Consider the following 16,748-nt stretch of genomic DNA (forward strand, 5'->3'; position numbering starts at 1 on the left):
CTTGAGTGTACAGATGTTTGCAGTGGCTAAAACAAAGTCATATGTACTCCCTAATTAAAGTCTTCCCATAAAACAATCCACAAACGAACACTGCTATGCCAAGAAAAATAAGCCCTTAAAAGAATATTTAGCACTTCTAATGCAAAGCATTTTGTAATCCTCTATTTGCCAAACCTCTCTTGAGAGGAGGTCAGTAATTTTCTCATTATCCTGCTAAGGAAACAAGTTGGCTGTTATTCCCAAAGTAACACATGGTCAATCAATATCTGGAATTAGAACACAAACCATTCTCATTCCAGGGACCATGCTGAGCCAACACCAAATTTGGGTGTAAGAATACTGTAAGTTTTGGAGGAAACAAATATGATGAAATCATCCCCTGATGACAGGATATGCATATGTATAAAGTTAAGAAGAACAGGAATTCTCCATTGCATTTAAAAGTCAGACATTTTTCTTTTGAGCTTTATGTTTCCTAATAATGCATGATTTGAAGGGAGGAAAGGAAAATATATAGAAGGAGAGAAAGAAAGTAGAAAATAGGTCAGAGAAACTCAAAGTAAAAATAGATTCTGAACATATATAAAATTAGGTTAGTCATTTTTTTTAAATTTAACAGCTTTCTGTGTCCCAGAAGAAAGATAAAGATTTCAGAATACTTCACACAAAAAGATACTTAATAAAATATGACAATATAAATGTCATACCATAAAGTTAGTCTCCAAAGGGAATATAGCAAATAAATAAAAACATGTTATTTTGTTACTCTGACTTAGAATAGCATGATTGTCAAGATATTATTTTAAGTCAATGCAGAGATATGAAAAAAACTTCTACTCTTACTTGCCATTCTGGTTCAGAAAAGTATATATCACCTCCTTCCACCCCCCAGGCTACCCACCACACACACACCCTAAGTAATAACTTTGGAATCAATCCTGACCATATCACCACACTATTACTGATATTACCTCTGAATTAATTTTTACCCTTTCTTTGCCTTGCATCTTATCAGTCTAGTGAATTTTGATTGTGACTCACCGGGCTAAGATCCAATAAAATCCTATTTTCCATGTAACCTTTAATACTTCATGTGTACTTTTATTAGAAATTAAGAGAATATAAAATAAAACAAAATCCAAAGAGCAATATTTCAAAAACAACTATGCTCGCTTCCTTAAACAGTTTAGTTTTAAAAAAATAAAAATCAAATGTTCTAAACTCAAGTCATATACATTAAATATATACAGTTTTTTGTATTTCAGTCATACCTCAATAAAATGGTTTACAACCCTTTTAAAATAAAATACATAATTCAAGGCCTCTTGAGGCAACTATAAGCACAGCAACTGTGGGTTGCTTGCTGAATCTTAACAGGTATCCCCAGAGGGGCACAGACTGGGTCTAAACTTGGCCTACAGCTGAACCCCTCTCAGGACTGTGCCACTGGATACTTACTACATAAAGCCACGCTAATAAGACCGGGAGACTTGGGAGCTTTGCTTAGTACATAGAAACAGACACAGAAAGGTAGCCAAAATGGGGAAACAGAAAAGCAGAAACCATATGAGAGAACAGGACAGAGATCCAGGAATACTAGAGTCAAGAAATCTCACAGATGCAGAGTTCAACACACTGGTTATAAGGATGCTCAATGAACTTATGAACTTAGAGTAAGAGTAGATGAACTCAGTGAAAACTTCATAAAAAATAGAAAAATGGAAATAGATATTATAAAAGAGAACCAGTCAGAGATGAAGAATACGTTATCTGAGATGAAGACTATATCAGAGGGAATCAAGAGAGTGGATAAAGAGGATCGAACCACTAATATAGAGGTTGGGGAAGCCAAGTACACTCAATGAGAATGGCAAAAAAAAAAAAAAAAAGAAAAAGAAAGAAGCCAAGACTACGATAATTATTTAAGGAGCCTATGGGACACTATTAAATATAAAAATATACAAGTCATAGGAGTAGCTGAAGGAAAACAAGAGGTTGAAGAGCTATTTGAAGAAACAATGATAGAAAACTTCCCTCACCTGGTAAAGGAAATAGACATACCCCAGGAAAGACAGGGAGTCCCAAGAAAAAAGAACTCAAAGAGGCTCACACCAAGACACATTATAATTAAAGTGCCAAAGGTTATATACAAAGAATCTTTAAAACCAGCAAGAGAAAAGCAGTTAGTTACCCATAAGGGAGCACCCGTAAGACTGGCAGCTGCCTGCTCAAAAGAAACTATGCAAGACAGAAGGTCTTGGCACAAAATATTCAACGTGATGAAAACCCAAGATCTAAAACCAAGAACACTTTATCCAGCAAAGCTACGATTTAGAGTCAAAGGACAGATAAAAATAAGCCAAGAAAATTTATTAACACCACGCCATTATTACAAGAAATGTTAGAGAGACCTCTTTAAGAAGAAAAACCATGTATCAAAAACATGAAGAAAGAATGGTAATAACTATATTCCTATCAACAAGTACCTCAGATGAAAAAGAATTAAGTGTTCCAAGCAAAAGATAGGGCAGCTGAATGGATAAGAAAACAACACCCTAACATATGCTGCCTACAAGAGACTCACTTCAGATTAAAAGATACACATGGACTAAAAGGATGGGGTTGATAAAAGATAATGCCTTGAAAGACCTTGAGGGTATTGCACTGAAAGAAGTCAGATAAAGAAAGATAAATATCACAACAACGAAAATGGAAAATTGAGGAAAAAATTCATTGAAGTGTACAATGTAAATATGAGCAATTAATCATCTATTATATTTTAATTAAGCTGGGGGAAAATGCATGATTCTAAAGTAAATATAATTTTTTTAAAAAATAAAATGACCTCTATCAGTTGCAGGGGGTAAACAGAACAAAGGTATGTTTCATGTGAATCTTCTAATAACTTTTTGCATTATTCGAAAATAAATTCATATCACATAGTTCATATTTTTAAAAGATTCATATTTTTTTAAGAAATTGCCAAGTTGATTTTTAACTGAACCTTTTATTTGGAGTTTTGAGAGATGGTTATATATTTTTTTTATATTTCTTGATGCATAATTTGCCTGAATTTAAAGTGGTAAGTCTACAGTATCTTTGTCACCCTATGTGCATTTAACTTAGGCCACCATTATCACCAATCCCTTATTTAAAAAATATATGTATATCAGTTAATGGAAACTTTCAGTCTTAATATCTGGGAGTCTCACACCAGGCATGATTTGTAAAATAGCAAAAATAAGAAATGAATTTTTTCTTCTAAAAACTAAGCAGTATCTTCCTCAAGATCTGCTCTCTGCTTGCCCGCAGATGCTAGTTCTGTGCACATTGACCTGAGTGCCATTCTTCTGAATTCTAGAAGACTTAGTTGGCACGATCAGTTATATAAATACTAGCTCTGCAGTTGCTTTCCTCGTTTTGATCTAATCTCAACAGAGATTGACTCTGAGCCTTCAGTACTGACCACAAGCAATCCAAAGACTCCTGAGGAATTCTTTTGCAAGAAGTATTTTGTGCAAATATGAGTTGATCACTTTACATTTTTGTAAATGCACCCACAAGGTGACTCATGTTGTCTGCCAGTTTTCTTTTTTTCTTTCAATGTGGTCTAAGAAGTTGTTTAATGACAAGAAAATTGTTATAGGAGATCCTTTACTTGTCCCTGGGTATCAATGATGAATTATTAAACAAGCTCTACTGCTTAAAAACACCTAAGAAATAAATTGCCTATCTTTAGTTATTCATTTGCTTTAAATTTACCTAGAGTGAAATGTATAAAACCTGGAGTGGTCAGGCAGTTCAGAATTTACTCTCCGAAGAGAATACACCAAATTAATAGAAACTTTCTGTTCCTTTATTTTGACTTAGAATAGCACGATTTGCAAAATTTATTTGAAATTAATACAAAGAAGTAAATTTAAAAAGTTTTTTTTTATTTTTATTTACCATTTTGTTTCAGAACAACATACAGAGGGTTAAGCAGTTTCTTTGGTGTTTAGCATGAAATGAACACAGTAGTTTACCTTAAGAAGTGCCTGCCTAGACCATGAGGGAAATCATTTTCTCTGAGAATAACTCAAATGACTATAATGAGGTGGACACCTGGAATCTCTATCTTATGACATGACCCTCACGTCTTCCCACAGGTATTTGGGACAAAATTGAATATTTATTCAAATTCCTCAGATTCTCTCCCCTGAGATTTCAAATTTGGCCAGTGAAGCAGCCACCCACAAGTGATAGAACTATAATATAGAAATATGTGAGCCATGGGCTGGCCTATTCTGCCATACGATGGACAGGGAGGCTCTAGACCACAAGTACAGAGGGAGCAGTCAAGATACAGAGCTCATCGCTGACCCCGATGGCTTTCTTTTTCCTGCTTCCTGGCTTTTTCTGAAGTCCAGCTTCATTCCTGCCTTTAATTTCCATGTATTATCTTTGCTTTCTTATAATAACCCTTCCTTTTTCTTCTTAATTGGTGTCTGATTCCATTATCTAACATAAAGGAGGCCAATGTATATTTTAAAAAATCCTTGAATATGTATGAACAGCATGGAACTGAGCTAGGCCAACTTCCCTAAGCCACATCATTTGGGGATTGTCAATTCTTCTTATATCACCATCTACAATTTCTTTTTTTTCACTTTCAGACTATGCTTAATTTACGATTTATTTTACAGAGAATAAAACTGGAAAACACATATCAGTGTCTCAGGACTTCAATGAGCATAGAAGAAAAAGGGTGACCGGTCTTATTCTTCATAAAGGAGTAAGTAAATACAATGATCTCTATTAGCTTGTGAACTTGGTTCAATTTTACACTTTCTCTTCCTGTTATTATTTTTCTCAGTCCTTAAATGTTCATTAGAACTCCCACATTGCACATTGATTTTGGAGAGAAAACTTGTTAAAGGATGTTATCGCTGTTTTTCCTTTAGTCCAAACAAAGAAACTGACCTTCACAATACGGGAATTAGAAAAACTTTTTCTTTCCTTTGGATATATCCACACCTCTGTACCATGCTGGCACTCAGAAAATGTTAAAAATCCAACACAGATGTGATACTATGGCAATGCTCATTAATACAAAAAAAAAAAAAAAAAAAAATTAACAGATATCAACAGCCCAATCAAGAGAAGTAACAGTGAGACTGCCAGAGCTTACCCAAGTGCCCTGGTCCCCTCCATGTCTCAGGTCTTCTGACACATAGGCCAGTGCCCTCATGCTGCCCTCCGGGCAGCATACCCAATCTCATTAATCAGGTATTCTGACTTCAGCTTCCAGAGAGGTTTCTTCCTCCCCTCTCCCCATTAAATCTTATAGTTTTTCAGTTCTATTTTTATTATTATCCCCTCACCTTAGTCCACCAATGATTTAAGAAGGCTTAGGAAAGTATGTTTTAGAAATAGAGAAATTTTTGAAAACTAATTCAGACCAAAGAAAATGTACTTAATTACAAGAATGACACCCCTACTGTAATTTCTCCAGAGATGAGGAGAAAGATAGCAACTTGTCCAAAAATCTCATTAGGTCTTTAAAAATTTGGCTACATTACACCTCAAATGAACAAAAAATAAGTAATCATCTTATTAAAGCTGTATTATTTTGGGTCTTTGTTACTTGAAGCTTAACTTAGCTCTCCCAGTATCAAATGTTGGGCTCTCTCAAGATCCACCTTCTATTCCTTTACAACACATTTCTCCAAATCTGAGCTAGCTAATCTAGTACGAACGTCATGGAACTACTACCATGACAGCCTAGGTTAGACATTCACATGGTCCAGTGGATATGGTCTTTCCAAGTCTGGTTTCTTTTGAGTGCAAGCTGCAACCTTAATGTTATATTCTGATATCAAACAAATAAGCAGTGTAACATACATACACACAAACACACAGCCCTCTCAAAAAATCGAAATTTAATCTAAACCAAAATCAACAAATATTTATTGAGTAATTTTTATGTGACAAGCACAGCTGAAACACATTTATGGTTTTTTTAAAATTATTATTCCTTACATCCATCTTTTGATATAGGTACTATTTCCTTATTGCTTTTCATGGGTGACCTACATTCCCAGCGTCATCTTATTATCCATGGTGGCTGCTAGGATCCTGTTAGTGTATCTATAGTCTAACAAGGAGGAGGAGGTGACAAAGAAAGATATGCTCACTTCCTTTAGGAATACTTTCTGTGAGTTGCATGCACTTCTTCTGCTTATATCCCATTGTCTAAGATTTAGTCACATGGGTATACCCCAGCCATGCAGTCTGAGAAAAGCAGTCTTTTTTACAAGTAGACATCTACCTAGCAAGAAAGCAAAGGTTCTACAACTAAGAAGAGGAAACCAACAGGGGACAATTAGCAGTCTTTGCCTTGAAACTGATCCTGAGGAGGATATGACACTAAAGAGCAACAAACACCTGGATGAGTCAATCAATAACGACACTGATTTTCCCTTTGTCTTTATATACCATAAGATGATGAACCTGGAAATGAGAAAGAGGAGGCTGACACTTGAATTATGTATACATAAAAGTCAAGGTTTAGAGGAAAGTTAGAAGGAAGAAATGAGAATCGAAGTTTCCTCTGCTACTAAACAAATTATGTATGTATTTATCTCCCTTATTTCATAAGGAGGTAAAAACAATGTAAGAGGAACAAGTGTTTCCAGTCACTGAGGCTTGGTACATAAAAATAAATCTGTTTGTAGGCTTTTATATAGGAGACACTAAAACATGTGACATCAAATCCTTGTTATTCTACAATTAAGTATTCTGAGGAAAGAAATAATCTTAACTATATTCAGATTAAAGGATAAATGAAAGGTAAACCTGTCTTAAAGTCTTAAATTCAACTCAAATATTTGTATTTTAAAAAGTAAATGTAGTACTATATCTAAGAGTTGAATATTTTTCATATATGATGAGACAGAAGAACTTTCTGGTTGCCCCTGAGATTATTCTCTTTGTGATGCACATCAAGTCATTTTGCGCATCACAATTATTAAATAATTAAATAAAGTTATTCTAACGGATAGACCCAGGATAGGGGCTGCCCCCTCACCTTCTTTCTGACAACTGAAAGATACCCATCCTTAAAGATCCAGGTCATGTTTCATCCCCCGCAAAGTCTCATTTGAGTTTACTAGCTCTAATTCCTCTTCCTTTTTGAAATTCCCACTATATTTAACAGCCCACGTCAGACAATTTAACACTTAATTATATGCTATCTGCTAATGTTTCATGTGTGTTAAGATCCTAGAAGAAATGTCTTGTGTTTCTTTGCAAATCCCATGGCCTCTAGAGTACTGAGTACTTAATAAATATCTGTTGTATAATTGATCTGCCTTTTGTATTAGAGCCTAGGGTAGTTACCCAAGTGCTTCGTACCAGAACCTAGTTACAGTGGGTCCACCTGCTGAGTATTAAGGAAAGAGGAAGGTGGGATCACCATAAGCTGGTAGGGAAAAAATGTATCTACATGTATGTGTGCGCATGTCTCCTTTAATATGAGTAATAAGTAGCAAAATACTTAGCTGAAAGTAATTACTGATATTGTGTGTGTGCACACATTTGGAACATGCACAGATCGAAATGAGTAGCCATTTATGTGGTGTAATTTGGAAAGCACTCCTTAGCTGCTATGAAAACACTTGCCTATCCTATTTGGCTTAAAATTTCAATAGTGTCAAAGAGTTTGAACAGGAAAACGGGAATTCTGTGCCTCTTCAAAAGTCCATAAAAATGCATGTTATTTTGAAGTCACCTTTAGCTCTCCCTGTGAGGTGGTAAGGTTATCACCTTACTGTCTTGTACCTATTAGAGAAAAAAGTAAGGCCAGACTGCTAAAAGAGATTGCAAGAAAGGAAGTAGCTTCAAAATCGAATCCTGCCTTCTTCAAGAACTATTTGGAACCAACTCAGTAAGGTAAAACATGGCAGAGGCAAAAGGAAGAAACATTTCTCAGTGCCAAGAAGGAACTCTGATATTCTAGCTTCCATGATCGGCAATGTCTGTTTGCATGAGTACTGAGCACTAAGCACACACTTTTAGAGACTAAGCAGTTTAAGTTTTTTGTCATGACTTTAATTTCAAAAGCATGGGACTAGGGAGAAATAAGTGACTATATACGCCAAGAGAAGATGCCTTATATACTCATCTTGCCAACTCCAGTCTATATCCTAATTAGAAAAATTGGTCTATCAGTGGAAAAATTTCAGGAAATCCTACAAAAATTTAGTACTTTCTGCAGGCCTTTACACTAAGGATTAGAATGCCCATCTATCTTAATAGCAGGTGCTTTCTCTTCTATTTTATGAGTTTTAAACACTGAAAATGAGATTAGTAACAATGACAGATTCTGTGGTGGGCTCCAGGGACCTCAGTGTCAAAAGTTTCCATATTAAAACTGGTAGATGTGAAGTAGAAGAAGTACCATTCATCTACCATTGGTGGGGGAAGCACCATTCTTGGTCACTGGGCAAGAGGAATGAGTATCCTGAGGGTGTGAGGTTTATTTTTTTTTCAATGTGAAGATGGCAGGTGGCAGTAGAGAGTAAGCCCAGCTACAGTTATAAATCAGAAGGACATCCCACTAACAGAGGAATAGCAAGTGAGTAGTGCATGAGAAGGTGAGCAGTCAAGGCTCACAAGTGGCCAACATAAGGAATATACCTTAGAGTGACAGGAGAGAGCACTATTCCTAGATGCTGACATACTCTCTGTTTATCTGTATGACTTATAGAATTATGGATTTATATTCCAAACCTAGTGTGGTTCCAACTTTTAGCTTTTGTCAAACTCTTTCAAAATAAAGTGGCATGACTGTCAAGAATTCTTATGGACATTCTAAATGCTTATAATAAATAAATACTTTTATAAGACTTTTTTGAGATCTCATTTCTTTGAAACTGTAAAAGAGTTCTTTAAAAATAATGTTTTAGGAGAAAAAACAGCCTAAACTTCAGAACATAGATCATTTAGGCCTCTGTGACCTACACATTTGCAAAATCAATAACATGAGATTAAAGTTCTAGGACTATCTTTAGATTTTCCTCTAGGACACTGAGCTTCAGAACATAAACCTCTCATTATTATCACTGGGCACAGTTTCTCCTCTTGAGAGTTATGATAGATATCTAAGAAGAGAATGAGATGAGATGCAAGTAAGATTTCAATAATCTGTTCTTAAATTATATTTTTAATAATCCACCCTTTCACTTACTTATTCAAATAGTTATGTCAGACACTATGCTTTGTAGTTGTGAATTATATGCATTCATCCAATTATTAATTAATTCAATAAATTCGTTGAACTTGTTACTCTGAACCAGGCATCATTCTAGGTGCTAGTAATGCAGCAAGAGAAACTAAAAGGCATGACCCCATTTTCACAAAGCACACATTATAATAGAGGAGATAGAAAGAAAAGAAATATACAACATTCATATAGTAAATATTATGAAAACAATATAATGTGATAAAAATAACAAGCTATGTAGTCATAGAAGACTTCTCTGAGAAGGTAATTTTATCTTGAGACTTGAATGAACAACTCACTTATGCAAAAAAAAAAAAAAAAAAAAAAAAAAAACAACAAAAACAAAAAAAAAAAAAAAATAAGAGCATCCCTAGCATGCAAAAACCATGAACTCGGTATATTAGAGATGGAAAGCAGACAAGTGTGGCATGTTGTAATGAGAGAAATAGGTAGCAAAAGAAAACAAAGGTAGGGTGAGGTCAGAATATCTCTTGGTCTAGAGTATCCAAGAATTTGGGTTTTACAAGATATCGGTAGAGGCTTTAATGTAGGAGGATGATGTGATACAATTTATGTTTATAAAACATCACTTTTGTAGCTGTATAGAAAATGAATTGTAGGCTGTAGTGTACCAGTAAATATTTACAATTCATTATCTTGAAAATATATTTTAAAAAGTCCTGATTTATAGCATATTCCAATCTCTGTGGTGCAAATATTCCCATGCTGGGCAATTTTGAACTACCAGTATATGTCGCTGAAGATGGAGTTGGAAAGTGACACACATAATGGGCTCTTGAGAGCCTGAACAAGGCACTTCTAGCACATAGCATTGATTGTTGGTCAATGGGACTGGAAACAGGAAAACCAGCCATGAGGCATCAGCAGCTGTCCAGACAAGAGAGATAGTGGCTTGGTGATTGCATATGCAGTTAAATGAACAGATTTATGAAGTATTTATGAGAGAAAATAGGCAGGATTGATGAATTAAATATAGGAAGTAATATGACAGGTATCAAGATGACTTTCATATTTCAAAAGGGTAAAATTCCTTTTAGATAATTATTCTCTCCTAACTTGTCTCCATCCTTCCTATACCTTACCCAGACTTCTTTCAAGTTTTTTTTTTAAACATCATTCATACCTATTTGTTTCTTTTCTAATATGAGAAAATAAAAAAGTTCTTTCCTCATGCCATGTTCTGTTCTCTTCTAGACAGACATAACCTAAGAAGCACTGGTGAAAGCAGGGGTAGAAATTCTGAGTTCAGTACTAATGTTCTATTCCATCTGTCTATCCCTGCCATCCTTGTTCATGGCACATTTGCACAGTTTAGCCTCTGCCTACATTAAGGTCAGAGTGGGAGTGGCTGGTGACCATGAATTTAAAAAAAAGTGTAGATAAGATGCCGTTAAGAGAAAGTCATGCTCTTTTCCAGCTGATTCCCAAGTCTATTTTTTCAATGATCTGATAAGGAATTTGACATCTTATAAATTATTCCTAATTGTATGAAGAGTATTCAACTTTTTAATAAAAACCTATTTCTGACTAAGCACCATTCCACAGTGCTTAAAATCTGTTTTATAACATTTTCTGTTTACTGTGAAAATATTTTAATCATAATGATCACTTTCTCACTGTCTCTGATCAATTTCTGTATTACATCTCTCATGTTTCAACCAACTATCTCCAGAGAACCAAATCGTGAGTTTTCTAATTACCTTAATGAGTGCATTATACTGAATCAGTCTTATTAAGGGACTCCCTCTCCCTTAATTTGACTGACTGAATGATACTGAAGTTCAGTGACCCAAAAACTGGCAGAACATTTCATTGATAATATTGTCTATTTGTCATTACATTTTTAATAGAAACAATAGGACCAATAACAAGCTAAATGTCAAATAAATAATATCACTTATTTTTTTTTTGCAACTGACAAATATTTATGTCCAAAATATTCTTTCCATCAAGCCACTTTTTCCTCATGTTTCTATTGTCCTGTATTTATGAGACAAGTCCACTAAAGAGGACTTTCTCTGTTTTTGCCTTTCTGTAATATAGATGTGAATTTATTGTTGTAATAATTTATTTTATTCAGACATAACTTTATATTGCAATATCAGTTTTTTCTTAGACATTACTGAAATCCATCACTGGCACAGCAATGAAGGGGAAAGGTTACTGAACTATAAGCAAAAGGTTTGCGTTTTAGGTCTTCTGGTGACATGCTGTTTAATAATAGGAGATACTGATCCTCCATGACTTTACTTATTTATATAATAAAGCACTTAAAATAGGCATTTTCTAAATTCCTCTTAAGTCTTAAGGTAGCTGAAATAGTTCCCTTTTTGAACAAAGTTGCATCTAGCTTATATAAAATACATAATATGAAATCGTTTGCTATCTCTTTTTATTTCTCTATTATGAATGACAATTGTAGTTAAGCTTTTAAATAGATTAACATAGTTAGGCCTATGTTAGTCAGAACTAACCCAAACTAACGTATGAAAAAAGGAGGGAGAGTAGCAGAGGTATTGGCTCATATAACTGGGAAAGACAGAACAGGTACAAAAATTTAAATGATGCCTTCTGATCTTTCCCTCATCCTAGATGCTCTCTGGATTTTGACTATTTTCTCTTACTTCAGACAGCTCCCAACATGAAAGCAGATGTATGGTGTATGACCCAAAGTAGCTCCAACATTACATCATCCTAGATTATAACCCAGAGTAGGAGAGATTTCTCTCACCCAACTTTTGTATTTGAAATCTCAGGAAGACTGTAATTGGTTCAGAAAGGATTCTAATTACCTCAATCACTGTAATCAGAGAAATAACTGGGTCAAATTCACTGTCCTACAATTTGGAAGGTGATAGGAAAGGGCACAGTTCACTAAGCAGCTCCTTCATATTAAGTCTTACATGTGGAGAAAGGTGGTGATAATCTTTCTGGAGAAGAGAGAAGGACACCACATGGAGAAAAATAGACATAAGTAGCAGAGTTTGTCTTCAAGGGAAAGGATTGTTTTCTTTTGGCTTTTAGTATAGGACTTGATTCTTTTTGTTGATATATTTCAAGACGTTAGAAGCCTAAATGGTCATCATATCACCTATATGTAATCCATATATCTCATTCAAGCAGCTATTCAACAAATATTTGGTGATAATGAAAAAGTTCTAGTTGCCATAAGACAGTTTCACTTTACATTTAACTTCTTTATATTATCTACTTCTGCTAACTACTTTGGCTCAAGTTATTGTGGAAAAGTGAACTGCTCCTAGATACTTAATCTGTCAGCTTCAGTAGAGCTTTTTTTTTTGTTGTTCATTAGCCAGTGTTTGATCTCTTCTGACAGCTTCAATCCTATAATGCTCTTCCCCAAAGGCTATACTTAAAGCCCAGATATCTCTATACATCATAGAGGTACAAGGTCATAAATTCACTTCTTATTACACTCATTGAAATACCAAGGATCCTGTATGTCTGTTATATAGGAGTCATCTATGGGAGTCATCTTTGCAGTTCTTGGCCAGAATTTCTATACCTGTGAGGACACAGAATGTGTCTAGCATCTGAATGATTATGTTCTTTTTCTTGTCATTGCTCCTCAGGATTGATAGATCATATGCGTAAATCCATAGTCCTCTACTTTGCCTGTGATTCATAAAAAAACTGAAACAATTTTACTATTGGGGAGTAAGCTCCATATTAAACAAAAATGGACACTAGGCTTTGGTCATGAGCACACAATAGAGTATACAGATGTCATATTATAAAGCTGTATGCCTGAAATTTATGTAATTAACCAATGTTACCTTAATAAATTTAATTCTAAAAAATAGTGATTGTTGATTCTTTGCTTGACAATGAATTACTCTTTATTTAATTAAATCAGATTTACCATGTTTAGTTTATGATGATAACAGAGAAAACATCTTTTCATATATCAAGTATATGTTGTTCTACACCTCTATCATATATATATACACACACACACACACACACACATATATATACATATATATATATCCATATAACAATAATTAAAAGGCATTTTCCAGGGAAATAAAAATTTTCCAAGATAATTTTCTATAAAATTAGTGTTTAACAATATAGGAAAGATATGCAATTCAAATGCACTTAAAATTTTTTCTATTTTTTTTGGTTTATGCTTTAGCTAATATTTTTTAGATGTCTGTAATACCTAACCACATAAATTTTGACAATTATTCTGCTTCCCACAAATTTTAATTATATATTTTTTCAAGCATGCCTCGTCCACTGTAACAGCTATGGCTCGCATGAGTTGTAAAAATAATTCAAAATAAAAGCCTCTAAGAGAACATGCTGCACAGTTGTATATTATACTGCAGTATATCTTCCCTGAATCTGTGTTCCTTCCAGTTGCTACAATATTTTTCTTAATCTTTATAGGAAAGGTCCTTGAAAGAGTGTTGGTTGTCGTTTGTTTTCTGTTGTTGTTGCTACTGTTGTTTTACTTTTGTTTTACATGCTGTATTTCCATTCTCTCATCAATCTATTCCATTCCAGCTTTTCCCCCACCAGTCTACTGAACCATTTTTGGCATGGCCACCAATTCGTTCTACCTTGCCAAATACAGGGATCAACTCTCTCCTCCTCTAACCTGACCTACTAGTAGAATCCAACACATCTGATCACCTCCTCCTTAAAACATATCCTTCTTAGTAATTAATTACTAAGAAAAGGATTGGCAATTTTTTTTTCTATAAAAAGCCATACAGAAAATATTTTAGGTTTTACGAACCATGGTTTCATTGAAACTACATATCTCTGTTGTCATAGCACAAAAGCAGCCATAGACAATATTTAAGTGAATGAGCATAGCTGTGTTCCAACAAAACTTTATTCAGATACTGAAATTTCAATTTCACATAAGTTTCATATGTCACAAAACATAATTCTACTCTTGATGTTTTTCAATCATTTATAAGTGTAAAACTTGTTTTTTACTTGACAGCCATGTAAAACAGATAGTAGCCTGGGCTAGCCATGAGGTAAGCTTTAGTTTGCCAACCCTGAGTCCAGGAAAATTTATCTCCTCCTTCCTGTTATATATGTTGCTTCTTCCTGATCTTCATTGCTATATCTAACTGCTAAATGTTGCAGTGCCTGCAGGCTCAGTTCTTGTCCCTTTTCTCTATCCATACTTCCTCCCTTGGTGATCTCATTCAGCTTAATGGCTCTAAAAATCATCTACATGCTTATTACTCCCAAATTTATACCTTTAGTCCGGATCTCACATTTAAGTCCCAACTCATATTTCCAGCTGTCTATTTAACATCTCCACTTGGAAATCTAATACCCACATGACATTCAACCTATCCACATCAAAATTTTTTATTCTCTCTCTTTACTGCCATTCCCCCAATTTTTCTCATCTTGGTAAATGGTCTGCCACTCACTCAGTTACTCCAGGCAAAAACCCAGGGCTCATCTTTTATTTTCTCTCTTTCCCTCACACCCACATCCAGATCATAAACAAGTTCTGCCAATATCACCATTTTCCACTACTTAACCAATTTCCAACTTGGCTCAAGTCTTTCACGTCTCTTGTCTGAATTACTTTGTTAGCTTCATAACTCATTTTCTTATATTTATGCTTACTCTCCCGTATTCTGTTAATTGTGCTACCAGATTGACAATTTCAAAATGTAAATAGAATTACATCATTCTCCTGCTCAAAATTCTCTAAAGGCTTCCCATCATAATCAGAATAAATTTTAAAATCTGTACCATGGCCTACAAGGCCCTCAGTAATCTGATTATTGCTTATTTCTATGAATTCAGCTCTCATCAGTCTCCTTATTTGCTCCATTCTAGCTTCTGGCTTTAACTCTTTTATTTCAATACTTCTCCTGGCTGGCTGTCTCGCTTAATTCAGGTATGCTTGAATATGACTTCCTCAGAAAGACTTTCCTTGATGTGCTACCTAAAAAAATAAACTCTTATGTTCTACCTTTTTACCCCTTTTTTTCTTCATCAAACTTACACTTTCTAAAATGGTATTCCATGCTTACAAACTTGTTTACTGGTTACATCTGCTGCTAGAATATCAGCTTCATGAGGAGACTTATCTTGTCTACATCTCTTTACATCAGCATCTCGGTGCCTAGAAAAGATCCTATTTGTGAATAAAAAGAACTGATTGACTGATTGATTGATAAATATAAAGAAAAATGAGCATAGACTCTTGTACACAGTTTTAATGAAGCTGTATTAAATCTATTCAATATATGTTAACATTTTTCTCAATATGCATTTTTGAAGATCATAATCCATAAGCTGATGTATCTATCAACCAAGAACATCACTCTGCATGTATTACTTATGTACTTTGCATTTTATAATTATTTACTCCATCTTGAAAACTACACACACACACATTTAGTTTTCCTTGACTGCTGAAATGTTTTACTTAGCACCACATTTAAGAATATTCACTAAAACTTTTGATGATGAAATAAGTTTATATTTTGTTGAACATTCGTTATTATACAATATACTTACATAGTGAATATGTATTGTTGCAAAACAAGTTGATACATATTGAATATTTATTAATATATATATGGTCAAATAATACGATTTAGTCAATATCCTTATCTTAAATACAGTTAAATTTATTTATCATAAACATAACTGCATTATTCTACAGTGAGTATTTTTTGTATGCAGTTTCATCCTACTTAATTACATTCTCCTTTTAAGTTTTTGTATACTTTCTGCAAGAAAAAGGAAAAACATAATTTTCAAAAGTTACCAAGAATTAAAATGGCATTAGAATAATGAACAAGTCACATCAGGCTGAAGAGCAGATACTACAAATATTATTACTGTTATAAAACAAGCTTATTCAAGTAGTTTAGTTTTTTTTTTTTCCCGGTTAATATATTACCCTAGCACAAAATAACAGCATATGTAAGGTGGAATCTTCTCAGCAAACCCAGAAGACAAGTTTTCTCTCTTCATTAAAAAAAAAAAAAAGTGCTATGGAAAAATTCTAATCTTCTCCTACCTCTGTCCTCAACAAGGCTGAACTGGTACTACATTTGCTCCCAGGAACATGAAAGAGAGCAAGCAAGGTCTATGCCTTAACTGGTACGAAAAAGGGCAGGCTGCGCGATGCCCAGAGGTCTCTTTCACAACATGGACTCACCTAAGGAGGAAGAAAGGGTGTATCAAGAGTATAGAACAAATAGAGGGGTCTGAGGCAAGGGTACCACTCTGTTTTTCAGTTTTGGAGCTCCCACTGGGAAAAGGGAACATGGTAAGACTAGCCATAAAGACTCATTTTGCTTAATATTTTTATCTTAAATTTAGTTAGGATCTCATTGAGTTTTTACATCCTCCTATATTTTCTCTTGATCTTCAACAGCTATGGCTGTCCCATTGATCTCACCATTACTAGGTTCTATATCTGACATTCGAAATCCCTAGT

The sequence above is a fragment of the Rousettus aegyptiacus genome, unplaced genomic scaffold (assembly GCF_014176215.1).
Source record: "Rousettus aegyptiacus isolate mRouAeg1 unplaced genomic scaffold, mRouAeg1.p scaffold_m13_p_4, whole genome shotgun sequence".
In the NCBI taxonomy this organism is placed as follows: domain Eukaryota; kingdom Metazoa; phylum Chordata; class Mammalia; order Chiroptera; family Pteropodidae; genus Rousettus; species Rousettus aegyptiacus.